This window comes from Mustela nigripes, chromosome 16, assembly GCF_022355385.1.
Source record: "Mustela nigripes isolate SB6536 chromosome 16, MUSNIG.SB6536, whole genome shotgun sequence".
NCBI classification, from domain to species: Eukaryota; Metazoa; Chordata; class Mammalia; order Carnivora; family Mustelidae; genus Mustela; species Mustela nigripes.
The window spans coordinates 13,117,816-13,140,776 of record NC_081572.1 but is presented as its reverse complement, the minus strand read 5'-3'; the positions used below and the strand labels follow the sequence as shown (position 1 = coordinate 13,140,776).

At 47.1% G+C, this 22,961-nt stretch overlaps 1 protein-coding gene across 5 annotated transcripts in view; it reads left to right on the top strand.

The window, feature by feature from the left end:
- Positions 1-1,655: 1,655 nt before the first annotated feature.
- Positions 1,656-22,961, top strand: part of HELZ (helicase with zinc finger) — a 181,622-nt gene continuing 160,316 nt past the window's right edge. For 3 of the 5 annotated variants that reach the window (XM_059380534.1, XM_059380536.1, XM_059380532.1), the window contains exon 1: positions 21,857-21,907. The gene's annotated coding sequence lies outside the window, so the exon portion shown is untranslated. Of the gene's footprint in view, positions 1,800-21,856; positions 21,908-22,961 lie in introns of those variants that run through there. The other 2 variants (XM_059380533.1, XM_059380535.1) reach the window with 2 other exon arrangements.

Genomic DNA, 22,961 nt, shown 5'->3' with positions numbered 1-22,961 from the left:
CCTAAGCCATCCATCTCTGAGTGGGCACTTTTCCCAGGCCCTCCTTACACTTCTAAAGACCAGGCTTGCTCCATAAGGATTCATCCCTGAACTGTACATTCTTTCTTTATCTTTGTATTTTTAAATTTTTCTAATTTTTTTATTTTTTATTAACATACAATGTATTATTAGCCCCAGGGGTATAGGTCTGTGAATCGCCAGGTTTGCACACTTCAAAGCACATATCTTCCCCAATGTTCATAACCCCACCACCTTCTCCCTACCCACCTCCCCCCCGGCAACCCTCAGTTTCTTTTGTGAGATTAAGAGTCTCTTATGGTTTGTCTCCCTCCTGATCCCATCTTGTTTCACTTATTCTTTTCCTACCCCCAAATCCTCCACAGTTATCTTTCTATTTTTAAATATTTTATTTATTTATTTGAGACAGAAAGTGTGTGAGCATGAGTAGGGGGCAGAGGGAGAGGGAGAAGCAGGCTCCCCACTGAGCAGAAAGCCTATGTGGGGCTCGATCCCAGGACCCTGAGATCATGACCTGAGCCGAAGGCAGTTGCTTAATCCACTGAGCTCCCTCCACCCCCAGGTACCCCTGAACTGTACATTTCTTGCCATGTCAGCTGAAGGACAGACTCCACTCTGAACATCCAACTACTAGAATATGGGACTTGGGCTTGTGACCCTCAATTCCAGTTGCAACAGGCTCGGATGAAAATGTCCTCAGACCTCACCGTATCCGGGTGCCCTTTCCCTATGGAAGGAATCTTGGTTCCATCGCAAATGCCAAAAGTATGCCAACAGGGTTTTTCTGGTTTGCTTCGTTTGTTTGCTCACTTGATATTAATTATTAACTGGAACAGGAGTGAGGAAGGCAGGAAGAAAATAAATGGGTATTTTCGAATTCCCTACTTTCAAAATGAAACCTTTGAGGGGCGCCTGGGGGGGGCTCAGTCGGTTAAGCGTCTGCCTTCATCTCAGGCCATGATCCCAGCCTCCTGGGATTGAGTCCCACATTGGGCTCCCTGCTCAGCGGGGAGCCTGCTTCTCCCTCTGCTCCTCCCCCTCATTGTGCTAACTCAGGCACAGACTCTCTCTCTCTCTCTCCCCCTCCCCAAAATAAATAAATAAATAAACAAATCTTTAAAAAAAAGAAAGAAAGAAAGAATGAAAATGAAACCTTTAAAAGTAATAAGAGGTAACCCTGTTACATACAGACTTACTCTAATCAGCCTTATGGATTGAGATGCCTATTATACTCACGGCCATCAATGGGAAAGGCTACTTCATCATTCCCATTTTACAGATGGGTTAACTACAGCGGAGAGAGGCTAAGGGCTTGCCCAGCCAGTGTCATTTGATCATAGGAAATGGCACTGCTGGGGTCTTGCTCTGGAGTCTGTGCCTCTATCCACAGATGATGGGACCCAAGCATAGCAAAGTTCACTCTTTTCTGCCCTGTCCTAGGAGGTGTGGATTCTGCTTTCAAGTTGTCTTCTTAGTCTCTGACAGTTCTGTGGCCTTTATTTCCTTCCTGCTCTGCTGATTCAGGACCCCAGGAAGCCTCGCTTCCTGTCCTGATCAGTTTGAGGACTGCCTGCAGAAATGCAGACTCAGCAAAGCGGGGCTCACCGCAGGGAGAGCCTGCCAAAGGTCAGAGAACTCAAGGCAAAGGCGGCCCCACAGAGGAGCCTGTGCATAGCCATACACTAACTCATGGAACATACCTGACTGGCAGAGAGAAGGGAAGGTGCTGGAAGCAGGACTGAAAAGCAAAAGCAACATGGGAGAACCTGGAGGGCGTTACGGTAGGTGAAATAAGCCAGACACAGAAAGATAGATCCTGTGTGAGCTCGCTCATATGTGGAATTTAAAAAAATGCTAGACTCCTAGAACCAGAGTGGAATGGTGCTTGCCAGGGACTGTAGGCAGGGTGGGGGAAGTGGGGAGATATTTGTCAAAGGGCATAAACTTTTGCAAGTTTCTTAAGATGACTAAGCCCCCGGGATCTGATGGATGGCATGGTGGCTATAGTAACTAAGACTACAAAGTGTTATTTGAAATTTGCGGGGCACCTGGGTGGCTCAGTGGGTTAAGCTTCTGCCTTTGGCTCAGGTCATGGTCTCAGGGTCGTGGGATCGAGCCCCACATCGGGCTCTCTGCTCAACAGGGAGCCTGCTTCCCATCTTCTCCATGCTTGCCTCTCTGCCTACTTGTGATCTCTCTCTCTCTGTCAAATAAATAAAAAAAAGAGAAATTTGCTAACAGAGTGTATCTTAAGTGTTCTCACCACCATTGCCCTTCCAAAAAAAAAATGGTAACTATGTAAGGTGGTAGAGTATTAGTTAACTTGATTATGATATTCATGTCACAATGTATACATATATTAAATCAACACAGTGCACACTTAAAAAAAAATCACCTTATACAGCCTTTAAAAAAAAAAAAGCAAATTGGTAGGTTTAGGGATGCCAGAAACTTTAATTTTATTTATTGATTGATTATTTGTTTTAAGATTTTATGTGTAAGTGATCCTTACCACCCAACGTGGGGCTCAAACTCATGACCCTGAGGTTAAGCACCGACTGAGCCAGCCAAGGGTTGCCAGAAACTTGAAAAGTCTATTTATTTCCTTTTAGAAAGTTCTGTCTTTATTCCAAAGGAAAAATACGATCTTTTGCTTGTTTGTTAAGTATGTCCACTGAGTTTTACATTTTTTACTTATTTAAAAATTAGGATAAAATTGACATAAGATTAACCATTTTAAAATATTTGTTTCTTTATTTGTAAGATTATTTATTTTAGAGAGAGAGCGAGCGAGAACACAAGCAGGGGGACAGGCAGAGCGAGGGAGAGGATCTCAAGCACACTCCCAGCTGAGAGCGGATCCTGACATGGGGTTTAATCCATGACCCAGATATCAGGACCCACGCCAAAACCAAGAGTAGGCCGTTTAACCCACTGAACCTCCCAGGTGCCCCAAATATTTGGTTAAAATATTTTATTTTTTCCTAACTTAAAAAAAAAAAAACAACCCACCAGGCTTTATTTATTTTTAATTTTTCAAAGATTTATTGGGGCACCTGGGTGGCTCAGTGGTTTAAAGCCTCTGCCTTTGGCTCAGGTCATGATCCCGGAGTCTTGGAATGGAATCCCGCATCGGGCTCTCTGCTCAGCAGGGAGGCTGCTTCCCCCTCTCTCTCTCTGCCTGCCTCTCTGCCTACTTGTGATCTCTGTCAAATAAATAAATAAGATCCTTAAAAAAAGAAAAACAATTTTTTCAGATTTATTTATTTGAGAGAGAGACAGAGAGGGTGAAAGAGAGCGAGCAGAAGCAGGGGTAGGGGAAGAGGGAGAGGGAGAAACAGACTCCCCGTGGAGCAGGGAGCCCAATGTGATGCAGGGCTCTATCCCAGGACCCTGCTACATGACCTGAGCTGAAGGCAGACGCTTAACCGACTGAGCCAGCAGGTACCCCAAGATTCTATTTATTCATTCGAGAGAGAGAGAATGAGAGAGAGAGAGCACAAGCAGGGGGGAGCAGCAGAAAGAGAGCTCTCTGCTGAGCAGGGAGCCTGACTTGGGGCTCAACCCAAGACCCAGAGATCTCGACCTGAGCGGAAAGCAGACACATAAAGTACTGAGCCACACAGTCGCTCCTAAAGATTTTATTTTATATTTTTCAATTTTATTTATTTATTTGACAGAGCGAGAGAGGAACACAAGCAGGGAAGTGGGAGAGGGAGAAGCAGGCTTCCCGCAGAGCAGGGACCCGGATGTGAGGCTTGATCCCAGGATCTTGGCGGAAGGCAGACACTTAACGACTGAGCCTCCCAGATGCGTCAAGATTTTATTTTATTTTATTTTATTTTTTTTAAAGATTTTATTTATTTATTTGACAGAGAGAAATTACAAGTACACTGAGAGGCAGGCAGAGAGAGAGAGAAGGAAGCAGGCTCCCTGCTGAGCAGAGAGCCCGATGCGGGACTCGATCCCAGGACTCTGAGATCATGACCTGAGCCGAAGGCAGCGGCTTAACCCACTGAGCCACCCAGGCGCCCCAAGATTTTATTTTTAAATAATCTGTACACCCACTGTGGGGCTTTAATTTACAACCCCAAGATCAAGAGTTGCGTCTTCTACTGACTGAGCCAGCTTACTGGTTTTGTCCAACTTTTGGCTATTACAAATAAGGCTGCTATGAACACTCTTGCATTGATAAAAACATATGGTCTTTTTTTTTTTTAAGATTTTATTTATTTATCAGAGAGAGAGGAAGAGAGAGCAAGCACAGGCAGACAGAATGGCAGGCAGAGCAGAGGGAGAAGCAGGCTCCCCGCGGAGCAAGGAGCCCGATATGGGACTCGATCCCAGGACGCCGGGATCATGACCCGAGCCGAAGGCAGCTGCTTAACCAACTGAGCCACCCAGGCGTCCCAAAACATATGGTCTTTAATGATAAAGACACATTAGGTCACTTCTTTCTTTCTTTTCTTTTTTTTTTTTTTTAAGATTTTATTTATTTATTTGAGAGAGAGAGACAGTGAGAGAGGGAACACAAGTGGGGGAAGTGGGAGAGGGAGAAGCAGGCTTCCCACGGAGCAGGGATCCTGATATGGGGAACAATCCCAGTGAGGACGCTGGGATTGTGACCTGACCCCAGGGCAGATGCTTAACGACTAAGCCACCCAGGTGCCCCAGTTCACTTATCTCTGCAGGGGGGTACTCCTGAAGTGAGATTGCTGGGTTATTGAGTTAGATTCAACTCTAGCAGATACTGTCAATTTTTCAATGTGGTCATACCAATTAAACTCCCACCCAATTGTGTCTGAGAGCCTGTCCCCCATTCTCACTGCTGTGTGCACTAACGATTTTTTAGATTTTAGACATACGTCTGGGTGTGTGATGATGTCTCATTACGATTTTCATTTGCATGTCCCTGACGAGAATGAGGTTAAGGGCACCTGGGTGGCTCAGTGGGTTAAGCTGCTGCCTTGGCTTGGGTCATGATCTCAGGGTCCTGGGATCGAGTCCCACATCGGGCTCTCTGCTCAGCAGGGAGCCTGCTTCCTCCTCTCTCTCTCTGCCTGCCTCTCTGCCTACTTGTAATCTCTCTGTCAAATAAATAAGTAAAATCTTTTAAAAAAAAAAAAGAATGAGGTTAAAACACTTTTTTTTAAAAGATTTTATTTATTTGAGATCGAGAACAAGCAGGGTGAAGAGCAGAGGGAGAGGGGAAAGCAGACTCTGTATTGAGTGTGGAGGTTCTCCAACAGTTTTTTTTTAAGTTTATTTATTTATTTTTAGTAATTTCTACACCCATGGTGGGACTTGAACTCCCGACTTCAGTATCAAGAGTCTCATGCTCTTTCCACTGAGCCAGCCAGGAACCCAGTGGCTGAATACTTTTTTTTTAAAAGATTGTATTTATTTATTTGACAGACAGAGGTCACAAGTAGGCAGAGAGGCAGACAGAGAGAGGGGGGAAGCAGGCTCCCTGCTGAGCAGATAGCCCAATATGGGGCTCCATCCCAGGATCCTGGGATCGTGACCTGAGCCGAAGGCAGAGGCTTAACCCACTGAGCCACCCAGGCGCCCCCCCAAACACTTTTTTTTTTTTTTTAAAGATTTTATTTATTTATTTGACAGAGAGAAATCACAAGTAGATGGAGAGGCAGGCAGAGAGAGAGAGGGAAGCAGGCTCTCTGCTGAGCAGAGAGCCCGATGCGGGACTCGATCCCAGGACTCTGAGATCATGACCCGAGCCGAAGGCAGCGGCTTAACCCACTGAGCCACCCAGGTGCCCCCCCCCAAACACTTTTAAACATGTTTATTGGTCACTTGAATATCCTTTTTGGTGAACTGCATGTTGAAGTCTTTTATTTACTTTTCTTTTGGGTTGTTTGTGTTTTTCTTATTGATCTATGTTTTTTTTGTATATTCTGGAAATTAGCTCTTTCTTTTTTTTTTTTTTTTAAGATTTTATTCATTTATTTGACAGAGAGAGAGGCAGCAAGAGAGGGAACACGGAAGAGGGAACACAAGCAGGGGGAAGAGGGGGCAGGAGAAGCAGGCTTCCTGCTGAGTAGGGAGCTAGATGCAGGACTCGATCCCAGGACCCCAAGGCCAAGACGATGACCTGACCTGAAGGCAGAGGCTTAACCCTTTGAGCCACCCAGACACCCTGCCTCTGTGCTTTTTTAATGACATCTTTAAATGTACATAAATTCTAGGGATGCCTGTGTGGCTCAGTCAGTTAAGCCTCTGCCTTTGGCTCAGGTCATCCTGGGATGGAGCCCCACATGGGGTTCCCTGCTCAGCGGGGAGCCTGCTTCTCCCTCTGCCTCCCCCCTCCCACCCCACCACTACTCATGCTCTTTCTCTCAAATAAAATCTTTTTTTTTTTTTTTTAAATTTGACAGAGAGAGAGAGAGATCACAAGTAAGCAGAGAGACAGGCAGAGAGAGAGGGCAAAGCAGGCTCCCTGCCGAGCAGAGAGCCCGATGCGGGGCTTGATCCCAGGACCCTAAGACCATTACCTGAGCCGAAGGCAGCAGCCCAACCCACTGAGCCACCCAGGCACCTCTCAAACAAATAAAAATCTTTAAAAAATATACATTTTAGGGGGCACCTGGGTGGCTCAGTGGGTTAAAGCCTCCGTCTTCAGCTCAGGTCATGATCCCAAGGTGCTGGGATCGAGCCCCACATTGGGCTCTCTTCTCAGCAGGGGGCCTGCACCACCCCCACTGCCCCCCACCTGACTCTCTGCCTACTTGTGATCTCTCTCTGTCAAATAAATAAATAAAATCTTTTTAAAAAATTTAAAAAAATACACATTTTAGGGGCGCTGGGTGACTCAGTGGGTTAAAGCCTCTGCCTTCGGCTCAGGTCATGATCCCAGGGTCCTCTGATCAAGCCCCATATCAGGCTCTCTGCTCAGCAGGGAGCCTGCTTCCTTCTCTCTCTCTACCTGTCTCTCTGACTACTTGTGATCTCTGTCTGTCAAAAAAATAAATAAAATCTTTTAAAAAAAATACACATTTAAAAAAGTGTACATAATTCTTAATTTTAATTAGCTAAAGTCAGTGTTTTCCTTTTGGTTAGTGTTTTTTTGTGTTTGTGTCCTGTTGAAGAAGCTCTTCTTATCCTTGGGTTGTAGAGAGAGTTTGGGGGGTTATCTTCTGATTCTGAATTGTCTGATATGGTAGCCATTTGTGACTATCGATATGAGACTTAATTAAAATTTTTAAAAAATGAAGAAAAAAAAATCTGTCTCTTTGTTCTCTATCAATCTGCTCCATTGAACTTCTTGGTGGAGCTGGTGTCCTTCTGACTTGCACATTCCTTAAGGCCTGGTAGACAGTGCGTCTTGTGAGCCTTTCTGGTGAGTGTAGCTCTTCAGTGTTCCTACTACCCTCAACCTTTCAATTCACTTCACCTTCTATCTTGGCAGTTCTGGATCCTTACCAGAACATTCCATCCTGTGTCTCAGCAGAGGCACTCTCAAGTCAATAGACTCCTCTTCACCCAATTTTGTATTTCTGGTCCCTTTGATCAAGCACTCCTTGAATGCAGCCAGCGACTCCTGGTGAGGTCTTGCCACCCACTTGTGGGGTGCAGTCCCTTTGCGTGTCCCTGGCTGGCCCCCACTGTGGTAAGCTAGTTACGCGCAACATGGCTGAGGAGGCGCGGTTTTCAGAGGGGCTTCTACTGTGGTGTTCCAGCAAGCAGGAGTGCTAGCTCTTCCAGGGGGGTTGTTGGGCATGACTGGCCACTTTGGCAGGATCAGAAGGTTCACAGGATCAGAAGGTTCACTTTGGCAGGATCAGAAGGTTCACAGAAGGTTCATAGGTCGAAATCCTCAGAGCCATTGTCTGGATGTCTTCATCTCCACTAGTATCTTGACATAACAGACTTGGCCTTTGTTGTGTGTTTAATGTTCTGTGGCTTGGTCCTTGGCTTTCTCTGCCTTGACGCCTCAATGAGAGTTTCCTTGCATGCAACCCAGGGGGCTGGTTTCCACACCGGGCTTTCCATTGCCTCTTACCTTCTGCTGGTCGTCATCTTCTTGTGGAACTTTCACGATGCTTGTGAGTCGGCATCCAGATCTGTTTTCTCTCTAGCAACCATCTCCTCTGGAAGTCTCAAGTGCCTGAGATACCTCCTGCTAGTGCTTTCACTTCGACCTGGACACACTTCTCCTCAGGTACCAATATGAAGGCCGTGAGCCACTGAACCAGCAGCTCGTGCCAAGGGCAGTCTTGAGACCCACCAACTTCACACCCATGATGGGGACCTCCTCGCCGGCAGGTTCCCAATCCGTCTTGTCGCCTGCCCTCGAAAACCACGGGTGTCTGCTGTCATGGGTCAGATTCTTGGGAAGCAGAGGCAGGGTCAGAGTATGGGGTATGAGATGTTTATAGGGATTGATTCTTGTGGAAGGAAGGGGAGGCAACAAAATCAGGCAGAGGAAGGGCTCTGACGAGCGATACCAACCCAACAAAGCTTCAGTCAGTAATGCGGCCGGGAGTTGCCTTCAGCCCCCAAGGACATTGGAGTGTCCTGTGTGAGGTCTTAATGGCACTTTTATGTTCCTGTCTCATTCAGTCACTGGATGTGTGCTGTTCTGGGACCCGTGTGTGCCCTGAGGCGAGGCAGCTGTGCCGCTGAGACAGATCCTGAAGGAGCTGGAAGCTGGAGGGTTTGTGTGGATCGCATCTGCATGGCTGAGCAGAAAGTTCCTTCCTGAGGGCGTCTGGGTGACTTTTCCATGTCTGCCACACATCTTGTACTCCAATTTATTTAGGCTTTCCTTTATTTCTTTCAATAATGGTTAGTTTTACATAGAGCTCTGGCATGTTTTTCATTAGATCTGTTCCTAGGTACTTGGTATAATATGACACAGTGGTATCTTTTAATCTTATTTTTAAAGATTTTATTTATGGGGCGCCTGGGTGGCTGAGTCGTTAAACGTCTGCCGTTGGCTCAGGTTATGATCCCAGGGTCCTGGGTTAGAGCCCAGCATTGGGCTCCCTGCTCAGCGGGAGCCTGCTTCTCCCTCTCCCACTCCCCCTGCTTGTGTTCCCTCTCTTGCTGTGTCTCTCTCTGCCAAATAAATAAAGTCTTTTTAAAAAGTTTATTAAGAAATTTTTTTTAAAGATTTTATTTATTTATTTGACAGAGAGAGATCACAAGTAGGCAGAGAGGCAGGCAGAGAGAGAGAGAGAGAGGAGGAAGCAGGCTCCCTGCTGAGCAGAGAGCCCTATGTGGGACTCGATCCCAGGACCCTGAGATCATGACCTGAGCCGAAAGCAGTGGCTTACCCCACTGAGCCACCCAGGCGCCCCAATTAAGAAATTTTTTTTATTTGTTAATATATTTGAGAGAGAGAGAGCATGTGTAAGAGGGAGCATGGGTTGGTAGGGGCAGAGGGAGAGGGAGAAGCAGGCTCCCCACTGAGCAGGGAACCCAATGTGGGACTGGATACCAGGACCCTGGGATCAGGACCTGAGCCGAAGGCAGACCCTTAACTAACTGAGCCACCCAGGGGCCCATGTGATATCTTTTTAAGCTTTATATGCTTCCCCCGATTATTGCTTTAAATGATATATACTATTATGTAGAAATGCAATTAAATGTTAATATAAGCCACCTTCCTAAACTCACTTATTAATCCTAATTCTGTGTTTGCGAGTTTTTCTACATACATAATCAGGTTACCTGGTGAAAAAGGATAGTTCTTCCTTTTCAGACTTCCAACTTTTACTTTTTTCTTTTACTACTCACTGCCCTGACTTTGTCTTTCATTATGATGCTGGACAGGAGTGGTCAAAGCAGAGACACCTGGCTGGCTCAGTTGATGGAGCACACACCCCGTGGTCTTGGGGTTTTGAGTTCAAGTTCCACATCGGGTGTAGAGCTTACTTAAAAAAAAAAAAAAATAGAAGTGGTCAAAGCAGTCATCCTTGTTCCCAATTCAAAGGGAACTCTTACAACATTTCACTACTTGGTATAATGTTTATAGGTTTTGTACACCTACACTTGGAGGTTTTGTATAAGCTTAGGTCAAGTTGAGAAAACTCTTTTCTATTCCTACTTTGCTAGTACAAATATTTTTAAAAAGTCATAATTGGTGTTGAATGTATTCATTACATCTATTAAGGTGATCATAGGATTCTTCCCTTTTATTTTATTTATTTATTTTTTAAAAAGATTTTATTTATTTATTTGACAGACAGAGATCACAAGTAGGCAGAGAGAGAGGAGGGAGCAGGCTCCACGCTGAGCAGAGAGCCCAATGCCAGGCTCCATCCCAGGACCCTAGGATCATGATCTGAGCTGAAGGCAGAGGCTTTAACCTACTAACCCACCCAGGCACCCCAACTTTTATGAATTCTTATTGTGCCAGTTTGGTAAACTGTATCTTTAAGTAATTTGTCTATTTTAATCAAATTTTTAGATTTATTGGCATAAAGCCGCTTATGGTATTGTCTAATTATCTTTTAATGATTGAAAAATCTGTAGAAATGTTCCCTTTTACATTTCTTGACATTATTTGTGCTTTTTAAAATTAGTCTCACCAGGGGTTTATTAATTTTATTAGTCTTTCCAAAGAATTAACTTTTGACCATGTTTTCATTTATTTGCACTTTCATTGTGTTTAATTAGCTGTTCTTTTTCCAATTTCTCATGACGAATACTGCTTATTCTTGTCTTATTTTCCATTACATGCATTAAAAAATATAACTTTCCACGTTAGCATGGCTTTCACTACGTCTTAATTTGAGGATGTAGTAGTTCAAAAACATTTCAGTTTAAGATATTTTCTAATTCCCATTGTGATTTTTAAAAAAAAAAAGATTTTATTTATTTATTTGACAGAGAGTGAAATCACAAGTAGGCAGAGAGGCAGGCAGAGAGAGGGCGGGAAGCAGGCTCCCCACTGAGCAGCCCCTGACCTGAGCCAAAGACAGAGGCTTAACCCACTGAGCCACCCAGGCCCCCACCCCCATTATGATTTAAAAAAAAAAAAATCTACAAGTTATTTAGGAACATATAGTTTTCAACTCTGTACCTTTTTTTTTAACTTACCTTTTTTCTTCTCATTTTGTAGCTTAATTGCATCATTGTCTGAGAATGTACTTTGCATGATTTAGAGCATTTGAAATATGTTGAGACTTGCTATATTGCCTGGCATTTTCATAAACATTCCATGTTCACTTAAAAAGAATTTGTGATCTGCAGTTGTGAGTGCAGTATCCTCTATGTATCTGTTAGGTGAAGTTTGCTTATCCAGTTGTCCAAATCTATGTCTTACTACTTTTCATCTGTATGTTCTAACAGTTGCTCATACACGTATCTTCTGCTAGAATTGTAGTATTTTCTCACAATTCTGTCTATGCTTTTGCTTTATATATTTTGATGATATGTGTATTAGGCTCACAGAAATCTACAACTGTTATATCTCCTTGGTGAATTAAACATGTTATCATTATGAGTTGTTCCTCATGAAGATTTCTAGTAATGCTTTTTGCCATAAAGCCTGCTTTCTTTTGGCACGTTTTTGCATGGTTCGTCTTTTTAAATTTGTTATTTATTTATTTTAAAAGCTTTTATGTATTTATTTGAGAGAGAAAGAGAGAGAAAGGACAAGCTAGGGGGAGAGGGAGAAGAAGACTCCCTACTGAGCAGAGCTGGTGCAGGACTCGATCCCACGACCCTGGGATCATGACCTGAGCCAAAGGCAGATGCTTAACCATCTGAGCATCAGTTGCCCCTTAAATTTGTTTTTATTTAAAAAATTGTGGTAAAATATACCTAACATACAATTTCCTGTCTTAGGGCACCTGGGTGGCTCCGTCAGTTGGTAGAGAAAGTGACACTTAATCTCAGGGTTGTTAGTTTGAGCCCCACATTGGGTGTAGAGATGACTTTTTTTTTTTTTTTTAAGATTTCATTTATTTATTTGACAGATAGAAAGAGATCACAAGTAGGCAGAGAGGCAGGCGGGGGCGGGGAGCAGTCTCTCCACTGATCAGAAAACCCAATATGGGGCTCGATCCCAGGACCCTGAGATCATGATCTGAGCCGAAGGCAGAGGCTTAACCCACTGAGCCCCTCAGGCACCCCTATCCATTCATATGTTGACAGACACTTGGAATGCTTCACTGTTTTGGCTCTTGATTATAATTCTTGTGTGAACATGGGTGTAGAAATACCTGTTTGAGGGGCATTTGGGTGGTTCAGTCATTTAAGCATCTCAGTCTTGATCTCAGAGTTTTGAGTTCAAACCCAACACTGGGCTCCATGTTGGGTGTGGAGCCTACTTGCAGATGATAGTAAGAGCAAAAAAGCTGTTTTTGTTCTTACTTTTTGCTTTGGGTATATACCTGGTAGTGGGATTGCTGGGTCATATGATAATTGTTTAGTTTTTTGAGGAACTGCTATGGTGTTTTCCATAGAGGCGGCACCATTTTATATTCCCATTAGCAAAGCAAAGCACATGGTTCCTCATTTCTCTACATTTTCTCCTACACTTGTGATTTTTTTTAAAGTAATTTCTCTGCCCAATGTGGGGCTTGAACTCACAACCCAGAGATGAAGAGTCACATGCTCGGGGCACCTGGGTGGTTCATCAGTTGTGTGTCCATGGTTTGGTTTCAGCTCTGGTAGTGATCTTGGGGTTGTGAGATTGAGCCCAAATGGGGTTCTATGCTCTGCCCCTCCCCTGCTCTCTAAATAAATAAAATCTTAAGAAAAAAGTCATATGCTTCACTGACTGAGGCAGTCATGCAACCCTTCTATACTTGAGATATATATATATATATTTATACACACACACACATATGCATATATATATTTTAATATATATTTTTAGGATTTTCTTTATTTATTTGGCAGAGAGAGAGAGAGAGAGAGCACTAGCAAGGTGGGGGGCAGCAGGCAGAGAAGGAGAGGGAGAAGCAGACTCCCTGCCAAGCAAGGAGCCTGGCTCAGGGCTCTATCCCAGGATCCTGAGATCATGACGTGAGCTGACACAGACGCTTAACCAACTGGGCCACCCAGGGGGCCCTGTATGTGTATTTTTTGATAATAGCTATCCTAAGGGGTTTGAGTGATACCCTTGACTCAAAGAGTTGCCAAAAGGAAAGGGCTGTAGCATACAACAACTCTAAATTTCAGAATTACTTCCTTTTTCTGTCTACCCTGGTGTTTTCCACTTTTGTCAACCTTCCAGATGTGTTCAAGTAGATGTTTTTATGTATTGTCCATTTTGTTTGGGTTGTCCTCAATGGAGGGCAGAAGCAGACAGCAAGATTCCAAGAATTTACTTTTTTTTTTTTTTTAAAGATGTATATATTTATTTTAGAGAGAGAGCATGAGTGGGGCTCGTGGGGAGGGGAGGGACAGAGAAGCCTTCTGCAGACTCTGCTGACTGTAGAGCCTGACACAGGGCTCAAACCCAGGACCCCGAGGTCATGACTTGAGCTGAAATCAAGTCAGTCGCTCAATCGAATGAGCCACCCAGGCGCCTGGATTTACTAGTCATTTTTTTACTCCATGTTACCTCCCACTTCTCTCTCTCCATATTTATTTATTTATTTAATTTTTTAAAGATTTTATTTATTTATTTGACAGAGAGAAATCACAAGTAGATGGAGAGGCAGGCAGAGAGAGAGAGGGAAGCAGGCTCCCTGCTGAGCAGAGAGTCCGATGTAGGACTCGATCCCAGGACCCTGAGATCATGACCTGAGCCGAAGGCAGCGGCTCAACCCACTGAGCCACCCAGGCGCCCATCCATATTTATTTATAAAGATTCATTTTATTTGGGGGGGGAGGGGCAGAGGGAGAGGGAGCATCTTAAGCAGACTCTGTGGTGCCTGTGGAACCCGACTTGGGGCTTGATCTCCCAACCCTGAGATCAGGACCAGATCGAGTTGGATGCTTAACAGACTGAGCCACACAGGTGCCCTTCCCACATGTATATTTTGGGTGACAGACATCCTAAACTGAGTGCTCACTGGTCAAATCAAAAGGCAGTAAATTATTTTTTTTTTTTGAATTAAGTTTTAAATTTTCACTTCAGTATAGTTAAACATACAATATTAAATAAGTTTCAGGTGTACAATGTAGTGATTCGGCAATTCTATACATCACGCAGGGCTCAGAAGTGGACTCTTAATCCACATCACATTCCCCACCCACTTCCCCTCTGGTAACCATCCGTGTGTTCTCTATAGTTGAGTCTGTTTCTTGGTTGGTCTATTTTTACTTTGTTTTGTTTCCTAAATTCCACAGATGACTGAATGCACAAGGTATTTGTCTTTGTCTGACTTATTTTGCTTAGCACTCTACTCTCTAGCTCTACCCGTGTGGTTGCAAACGGCAAGACTTCATTTTTTTTTAATGGCTAATAATATTCCACTGCATCTACATATCATCTCTTCTTTCTACATTTATCTATCGACAGATGCTTGGGCTGCTTCATAATTTGGCTATTGTAAATGATGCTGCAATAAACATATCCCTTTGAATCCGTTTTTAATTTTCTTTAAAGCTTTTATTTATTTGTCAGAGAGAGAGAGAACACAAGCAGGGGGAGTGGCAGGCAGAGAGAGAAGCCTGAGCAGGGAGTCTGATGCGGGGCTCGATCCCAGGACCCCGGGATCATGGCCTGAGCCAAAGGCAGACGTTTAACCAATTGAGCCACCCAGGTAACCCCGTTTTCATAATTTTTGGGTAAATACCCAGTAGGACTATTTTTGGGGGGAACCTCTATACTGTTCTCCAGAGTGGCTGTACCAGTTTGCATTCTCACCAACAGAACACAAGGGTTCCTTTTTTCCCACATCCTCCCCAACACTTGTTTCTTGGGTTTTTGTTTTTTTTTTAGTCATTCACAGGTGTGAAGTAATATCTTATTGTGGTTGCAATTTGCATTTTCCTGATGATGAATGAGGCTGACCATCTTTTCACATGTTTCTTAGCCACCTGTATGTCTTCTTTGGAGAAACTTCTGTTCCTATCTTCTGCCCATTTAAAAAAATTAATTAATTAATTAATTAGACAGAGAGAGGAGAGATCACAAATAGGCCGAGAGGCAGGCAGAGAGAGGGGGAAGCAGGCTCCCCCGCTGAGCAGAGAGCCTGATGCGGGACTCCATCCCAGGACCCTGAGATCATGACCTGAGTCAAAGGCAGAGGCTTTAACCCACTGAGCCACCCAGGCGCCCTGCCCATTTGTTTTTTAAGATTTATTTATTTGAGAGAGAGAGAGAGAGAGAGAGTGGGAGGAGGGGCAGAGGGAGGCAGAGAGAACCTCCAGCAAACTCCCTGCAAAGCTTGGAGCCCAAAGTGGGGCTTGATCCCACGATCCTGAGACCATGACCAAAATCAAAAGTCCGATGCTTAACCGACCAAGCCACTGAAGCACCCCACTTGTGCCATTTTAAAATTGGATTATTTTTGGTATTGAGTTTTATCAGTTCTTTTTAAATTTTAGATAGTATCCCTTCATCTGCTATGTCATTTAAAGTATTATCTCCTGTTCAGTAAGTTGTCTTTTAGTTTTGTTGTTTCCATTACTGTGCAGAAGCTTTGTATTTTGATATAATCCCGATAGTTTATTTTTGCTTCTATTTCCCTTGCATCAGAATTCACATCTAGGGGCACCTGGGTGGCTCAGTGGGTTAAAGCCTTTGCCTTCGGCTCAGGTCATGATCCCAGGGTCCTGGGATCGAGCCCCGCATCAGGCTCTCTGCTCCGCGAGAAGCCTGCTTCCTCCTCTCTCTGCCTGCCTCTCTGCTTACTTGTGATTTCTCTCTGTCAAATAAATAAATAAAATCTTTAAAAAAAAAAAAAAAGAATTCACATCTAGAAAAGTTTTGCTATGGCTGATGTCAAAGACATTACTGCCTATGCTCTCTTCTACGACTTTTAAGGTTTCAGAATAGGGAGGAAATTCTTGCCAGATTCTGTGGGAAGAAATAGAAGACCATTCATGAAAGAGAAAGGGAGGGAGAGAATGAGGGAGGACTTGGGAAGAGTAGAGGAGAGAGTAGAGATGGATGAGGGTGGAAAAGTAGGAGTAAGAGGGCGCCTGCGTGGCTCAGTGGGTTAAGCTGCTGCCTTCGGCATCAGGTCATGATTTCAGGGTCCCGGGATCCAGTCCCGCATCAGGCTCTCTGCTCAGCAGGGAGCCTGCTTCCTCCTCTCTCTCTGCCTGCCTCTCTGCCTACTTGTGATCTCTCTCTGTCAAAAAAATAAATAAAATCTTTAAAAAAAAAAAAAAGAAAAGTAGGAGGAAGAAAAGAAGAAGAAAAAGGTGAAAACAGGGAACAAAATGAACGGGAACTCCTCGTGGTATTTTTTTTTTTTTTAAAGATTTTATTTATTTATTTAAGAGAGAGACAGTGAGAGAGAGCATGAGCGAGGAGAAGGTCAGAGGGAGAAGCAGACTCCCCATGGAGCTGGGAGCCTGATGTGGGACTCAATCCCGGAACTCCAGGATCATGACCTGAGCCGAAGGCAGTCGTCCAACCCACTGAGCCACCCAGGCGTCCCACTCCTCGTGGTTTTATCCACGCCTTGTAGCCAATGGTTCTCTCGCAACCCACAGTTTCTGCTTCTTTAGTCAAAACAAGCTAAAATGTCTTTCCTATTGTCCTTTCTTTGTCAATCATCTGCTAATTTTCATGATGGGTTGTGGAAAAAGGAATTCATTCACTCAACAAGTACTTATTAAGTACTTACTGTATGCTAATTCTTGTGGGCACGAGGAATAAACATACAAATGAATGAAACATATAAAAATGCTTTCCTTCATTGAACTTGCATGCTAGTGGGCTAGAGTAACCACGGTGTAGTCATTAACATGCTAGATGGTATGGCTCAGCTATGGATGCTAGAGGATTAATGGAATAAAGGTCTAGTGTCTGTTCGGCTTAGTGTCAGATGCGTGTATTTATTGTTATTATTATTTTTAGAGAGAGAGTATGAGAGTGCGAGTGAGCAAGACACGGGTGGGGCAGAGGGAGAATATTTTTATTTTCTTAATTTTTTACAAACATTGTATTTATTTATTTGAGAGAGAGAGAGAGAGAAAGAGAACAAGCAGGGGAGGGGCAGAGGGAGAGGGAGAAGCAGACTCCCTGCTGAGCAGAAATTCCTGATGTGATGTGGGGCTCCATCCCAGAACCCTGGGATCACGACCTGAGCAGATGGCAGATGATTAACGACTGAGCCACCCAGGTGCCCCTTTTTATTTTATTTTTTAAAAATAGTTTATGTATGTGTATGTATGTATTTATTTATTTTAAAATATTTTATTTATGACAGAGATAGTGAGAGAGGGAACACAAGCATGGGGGAACTGGAGAGGGAGCAGGCTCCCAGAAACCGGATATGGGGCTCTATCCCAAGACACTGGGATCATGACCTGAGCTGAAGGCGGATGCTGAATGACTGAGACACCCAGGTGCCCCTAAATATTTTATTTATTTATTTGATCGAGAGAGAAAGACAGCACGCAGGCACAAGTAGGCAGAGTGGTAGGTAGAGAGAGAGAAGTAGGCTCCCCACTGAGCAGAGAGCCTGATGCGGGGCTTGATCCCAAGATCCTGAGATCATGACCGGAGCTGAAACCAAGTGTCAGATGCTTAACTGACCGAGCCACCCAGGTGCCCCATGATGCATGTATTTTTGATCTTGCCGGTTTCCACAGTCATCCTTTTGCTCGGAGTTCATCTGCAAGATGGAGTCACAAGGCCACAGTCAACTTCAAGGGCATGGCTGGGAAATGTGGTTCTCAGCAGGAAACCTATGTCTTCAGTGATCAGCAAGCTGACTCCTCCCACGGAGAGAAATAGACAAGAAACTGAGTAACTAAGCAAATTACCTATCGCATTAGGTGGTGATGAATGCCATGGAAGAAAAGCGGGGAAAGAAATAGAGAGTGTGTGTTCGAGGAATATTGAAATTTGAAGTAGGACAGTGAGAAAAGGACTCCCTGGGGTGAGCAAAGCCTTGAAGGAGGTGCGGGAATCAGCCAGGTGGATGTATCAGGGAAGGAGGGAACGCTCAAAAAGGAGGCCATCCAGGCAAAGGCAGAGCAAGGGTGAGAAAGGTGTGGGACTAGGTCAAAGAAAGGAGAGGAGGCCGATCGTGTGGGACTCTGGCTTTTCTTCTGAATGAGAGGCATGGAACTCAGAGGGTCATGTGCACAGGAGAGAAAAGGTTTGATTTGCATTTTATCCGGACCAGGTGTGGCAGCTTCCCTGAGAATGCACTGGAAGGTAGGAAAAGGAAGATGACTGTGGCGTGGACCAGAGTGGCAGCGAGGTGGTGATGATGAGACCAGGCAGGATTCAGGATACGTTTTGAAGGCAAAGCAGGATTTGCAGATGGATTGATGGGGGAGTCTGAAAGACAGGAGGGACTGCGGCCTGAGCAGTTTCTAGGATGGACTTGCCAAGAATGGAGCTGGGGAAGACCGTGATGGAGCGTATTTGTCGGGTAAGATGTTTCTGAGAGATCCAAGTGGGGAGGCAGAGATCTGAAGTAGGTTTAAAGTCCTACTTCAGGGTAAAAATGGTATTTAAAGCCTTATGACCGAGAGATGGGGGGGGTCAAGGGAGTGTAGCTGGAGAGAGCTCTAAGGATACTCTCGGGGTTGAAATGAGGGGTTGGCCAGTAAGAGGGATGCAGAGGAAGGGGTGGGGGAGTGGTTAGGGACTTAAGGTGGGGCAGTGTGTTTATCAGATCAGAATCACAATGGAGCACCATTAGGAGGTCAGAATGGCCTCAAAAGATGGAAGGCAGGGCCCTCAGCCCCTCATTCCATGCTCCAGCACTTTCACCACCACTGCCCTGCTCTGATAAATGTCTGCTCATTCAGGGGTACCTGACTGGCTCAGTTGGTAGGGTGTGACTCCGGATCTTGGGGTCATGAGTTTGAGCCCCATGATGGGGGCAGAGGTTACTTAAAGAAGAAAAAAAAAATCTTTAAAAAAATGTGTTGTCATTCATTCAACATCTTATATATGTGTCAGGCCCTTGTCTAGACATTGAGGGGACAAGCCAGATGAGGCCTGTGTCCTTGGGCAGCTTAGCTTATACTCTAATGGGGTTGGAACCCACAACAGACAGACATGATCATTTCTAATGAGGGTAAGAGAACAGTGAGTGACCTCTTTTGGTTAAGAGGATCAGGAAAGTCCTCTTGGAGGAGGTGACCTTGAGCTGGGAGCTGGAAAGATGATGCTTGTGAGATGCAGGGCGACCAGGTTCTCACTGGAAGGAAGTTTGGGGTGCTGCAGGGGAAGACAGGGCCAGCGTGCTAGATCATGGCGAGGGAGGGAGGGGGGCCGGACCTCCCCCTCTCCTTACACAGGAGTGTGTAGGCCACAGTGAGGGATTTGGATCTTCTTCCAGCTGTGAATGGGCCACCTCTGATGGGGTTAAGCATTAACATTTCAGACACGCCAGGGGGTTGGTCAGAGGGAGAATGGATTGCAGGGGGCAGAGCAGAAGCAGGGAGAAGAGTGAGGAGGGCACCTAGTTCAGGCAACGGGTCGTGTCTTGGACAAGGATGGACCAGAAGGCACCCTGGAGGAGATGAATGGGCCGGCAGTTACACAGTGTGAACTTCTCTGGGTCAAGGCCTCTGCGAGGCAAGAAAACGTATGTACTAAAGAACCCTTGGGGAGGCCTAGTTCTTGGTCGCTTGAGCCTGCCCGCCATTCAGTGGGTAACTACAGACAACTGAGACCACACACCTAAAATGCCCTGTAAGGACAGAGCAACCATTACATAAGTATATAAGGGTGTCGCCAGTGCACAAGGAGAACGGGGAAATGAACAACTAGGATGCCCTGTGAAAAGGACACTTTGGAACCTTCTTTAGATGGGAGGAGCAGCCCATGTTTCAGGGGGCAGCAGCAGAGGGTCCTCTGAGTCCTCTCCCTCTAGTGCACAGGTTCTGCGTGGCTGCATGTGCTGGAAGCTAAGAACCTGGCTGCAGGCTCCGGGTTTCCTAAGTGCAGGGTGACTCAAGGGAGGTCCCTCCCCAGCACGCCTAGTTCTGTGCTGCCTAGGAGTGACTCATTACCTTGTTCCCTCCCTCACAGCTAACCCCGGGCCAATCCCTTAATGAGTCTACACCTCACTTTACTCCTTCAGTCCGCAGGGACAATTGCCTGGTGGATTTTTTTTTTTTTTTTTTTTGTGCTCCCGGGGGGCAGGGCTCTGGTCAGCAACCCCAGGTTCCTGGAAGGAAAGGCAGTGCAGAGGGACAAGTTGTCATAGGGTCTGGAGGGGAGCAGAACCTTAAGGATAGACCTAGGCCCCCGAAGAGGGGTGCTTTAATGCCCATGCATTCTTGTAATTTCAGAACCCTTAAACAACATTTAGTAGTGAACAGAGTTTCGCAAGCAGTGATGTCCTAGAGGATTTTCCCTTGGACACCTCCTTGTAAAAGCTTGCTTGGAGGGGGGGGGGGGGGGGAAGCAACCAGAGCAGACTCCCAGTCTGCAAAGCGGGAGTACCAGAGTCCTTGGGAAGGGAGGGAGTTGGGGGACTGACCAAGCGGCTCTAGGGGTCATGGGACCACTGCTGAGGGTGCGGGCGAGTGCTGTGCTCGCCCGGTGCAACCGAAAAGCCCGCGGTGGGTATCAGGGAGAGCTCTGCGCTTTGCAAAGGGCCCGCGGGAGGGAGCAGAGCGCCGGGCGGCATGCGTGGACTGCGGGCTTGCTAGCTCCGCGTCTCTGCGCCCCCTACTTACAGGGTACCCCGTGGCAGACAGGCGACTCCGGGCGTCCCCCGACAACTCCCAGGCGGGAGTGGCGCGGATAATCCTCCCCTTGCCCAGCCCCTAAGGTTCGCCTCCCCGCCGGGATCCGGCAGGTGGACCTAGGTGGGCGCACCCTCCTCCCAGCCCCGCACCCTCTGCCCTCTCGCACTCTCCCAGGGCCCCGGCGCGCCTTACCCGTCCGGGTCGGATGCAGCAGCCTGAGCCCCTGAACTACCTGCCCCGGGAAGTTACAATCCACATTCTGCCTGGAATGCGAACCGGTGGGCTCGGTAGTGCCCAAAGCCACATTCCTAGGGGAGGGGTCTCCACCTAGAGGGTCGCGGATCCCGTTACCGGCGGAGGGGAGGAGCCAGCAGGAGGGCGATCAAATGGGTAAAAGTTGCATTTAGCTTGTTACTTCTTTCCCCAACCCCCAAACGCGCGTTGACGCCGGTTGACTCGGGGACAGTGTCCGCCCAGGTCCTGGAGCCCGACGGCCCCGGAACGCTTTGCCAGGGTAGAGGCACTTCTCCGCCCGCGGATGCGGGAGTCCGAGCGCCGACGGGTCTGCGGTGCTGCCTGGCTCCCGGGCCCTGCAGGCGACCCCCGCCTGCCCCGGGGCAGGGAGCCGGCCGCAGAAGCCCGCCGCCGGGCACTGAGGATCTAGAGCAATAACAGACGCATAAATGCGCATAAATAAATCAATGAGCAGCTCTCTGCTGCCAGCAGCAGGGAAACCTCGGGCTGATTAAATGCAGACGTGGGGTGTCTGCCAGGGCAGGAGGGCGGCGGGGCAAAGGGAACAGGCGTGGAGGCGAGGGGTGGGGGGAAGGGAACCCAGGGGCAGGAGCCAAGAGGAAAACCCAAAGCCACATTTTAAAAAATGGGGATGAATTTTAAATGCAAACAGCGAGGAGGAGGGGAGGGGGCCGGGCTGCAGGCGCCCGGGCCCGCCAGCCAGCCGGGGCAACTTTCCGGGCGGGAGGTGCGGCCGGAGGGGCGGCGCCGGCGGCGGGAGGCGGGAGTCGGGGGCCGAGGGGGGGAGTCACTTTAAAGGCTCTTTCTTACCCATAATGCTTTGTGGGGACGTTGACAAGTGGATCCAAGATGGCGTAGAAAGTAATGACAGGTAAGTCCTGACTTCCCCCTTCTCCGCTGCTGGGACCGCTCCGCGAGCTGCCGGAGCCCTCCGGGGAGGAGACCTGACTCCACTCCGGTCCCCGGGGCCCCGGGAGGGGCGGCCCTCGGACGGGCTGGGGACCCAGGCGGCCCGCGGCGGGGCCTGGGAAGCGGGGCTCTTCGAGGCGAGGCCCGGACGCTGGGGCTGTTTACAGCTTCTTCCCCTCCTCGGTCCCCTTCCCCTCCGCTGGGGGCCGCGGCGCCCGGGGCCCAGGCGGTGGAGGGGGCTTTGCAGACCCCGGCCGCGGGCCTGCGGGAGGTTTCTCCAGCCGCGGGCACTCCGGAGCGGGGTTGGGGGGGGGGGTCGAGCCGCCCTGCACGCTCCCCTTCTCCGGGTCGCGGCTGGGGGTGGGGAGGGTGCGGGCCTCCCACGCCCCGCTTGATCGCCCCCTCAGGGCTCGGACTTGCTGCGGTGGGGCGGGGGCCGAGGGTGGGCGTCAGCAAAAGTGGGTCAGGGGTGCGCCCCCTCTCTCCCCCGCCGGGGGCTGTTGCCAGAGCTTCACTTTTTCCCCCCTTTTCTCCGCCCCCTCCTCGGAAATTCTCATTGGCCCACAAGCGCATCAACAAAAATAAAAACAGACTATCTTTTTCTGGGAGATCTTTTAAGACTCCCCTTTTCTAGGGCTAGGGGACTGCAGTTTTATTTAGGGAACTTTGGTTCTTCTACCCCCAGATTATTTGAGCTTTCTGCACCCTCTTCTTCTCTGAGGATCCTTCAGACAGGGCTGGAAGCCCGGGTCTTAAGGTTCTTGGATTCAGATCCTCAGGTTCTGTTTGAAACTCAAAATTGTTATTGCTTCTCTCTCGCAGCTTAGACTTTTCAGGCAAATCGTTAATAAAATGTGTATAACTCTAGGGACAGTGGATGCCGGGTGTGGGTGGGGGTGTAGGGTTGAGCCGGGGAGGAGTTGTCCTGGCTAGTTTGTTCTTAATTTTGCCCTCTCTAAAACTTAAATTAATGAGGTTTCTTGTCCTTCATTTCTTTTTTTTTTTTTTTTTTTTTT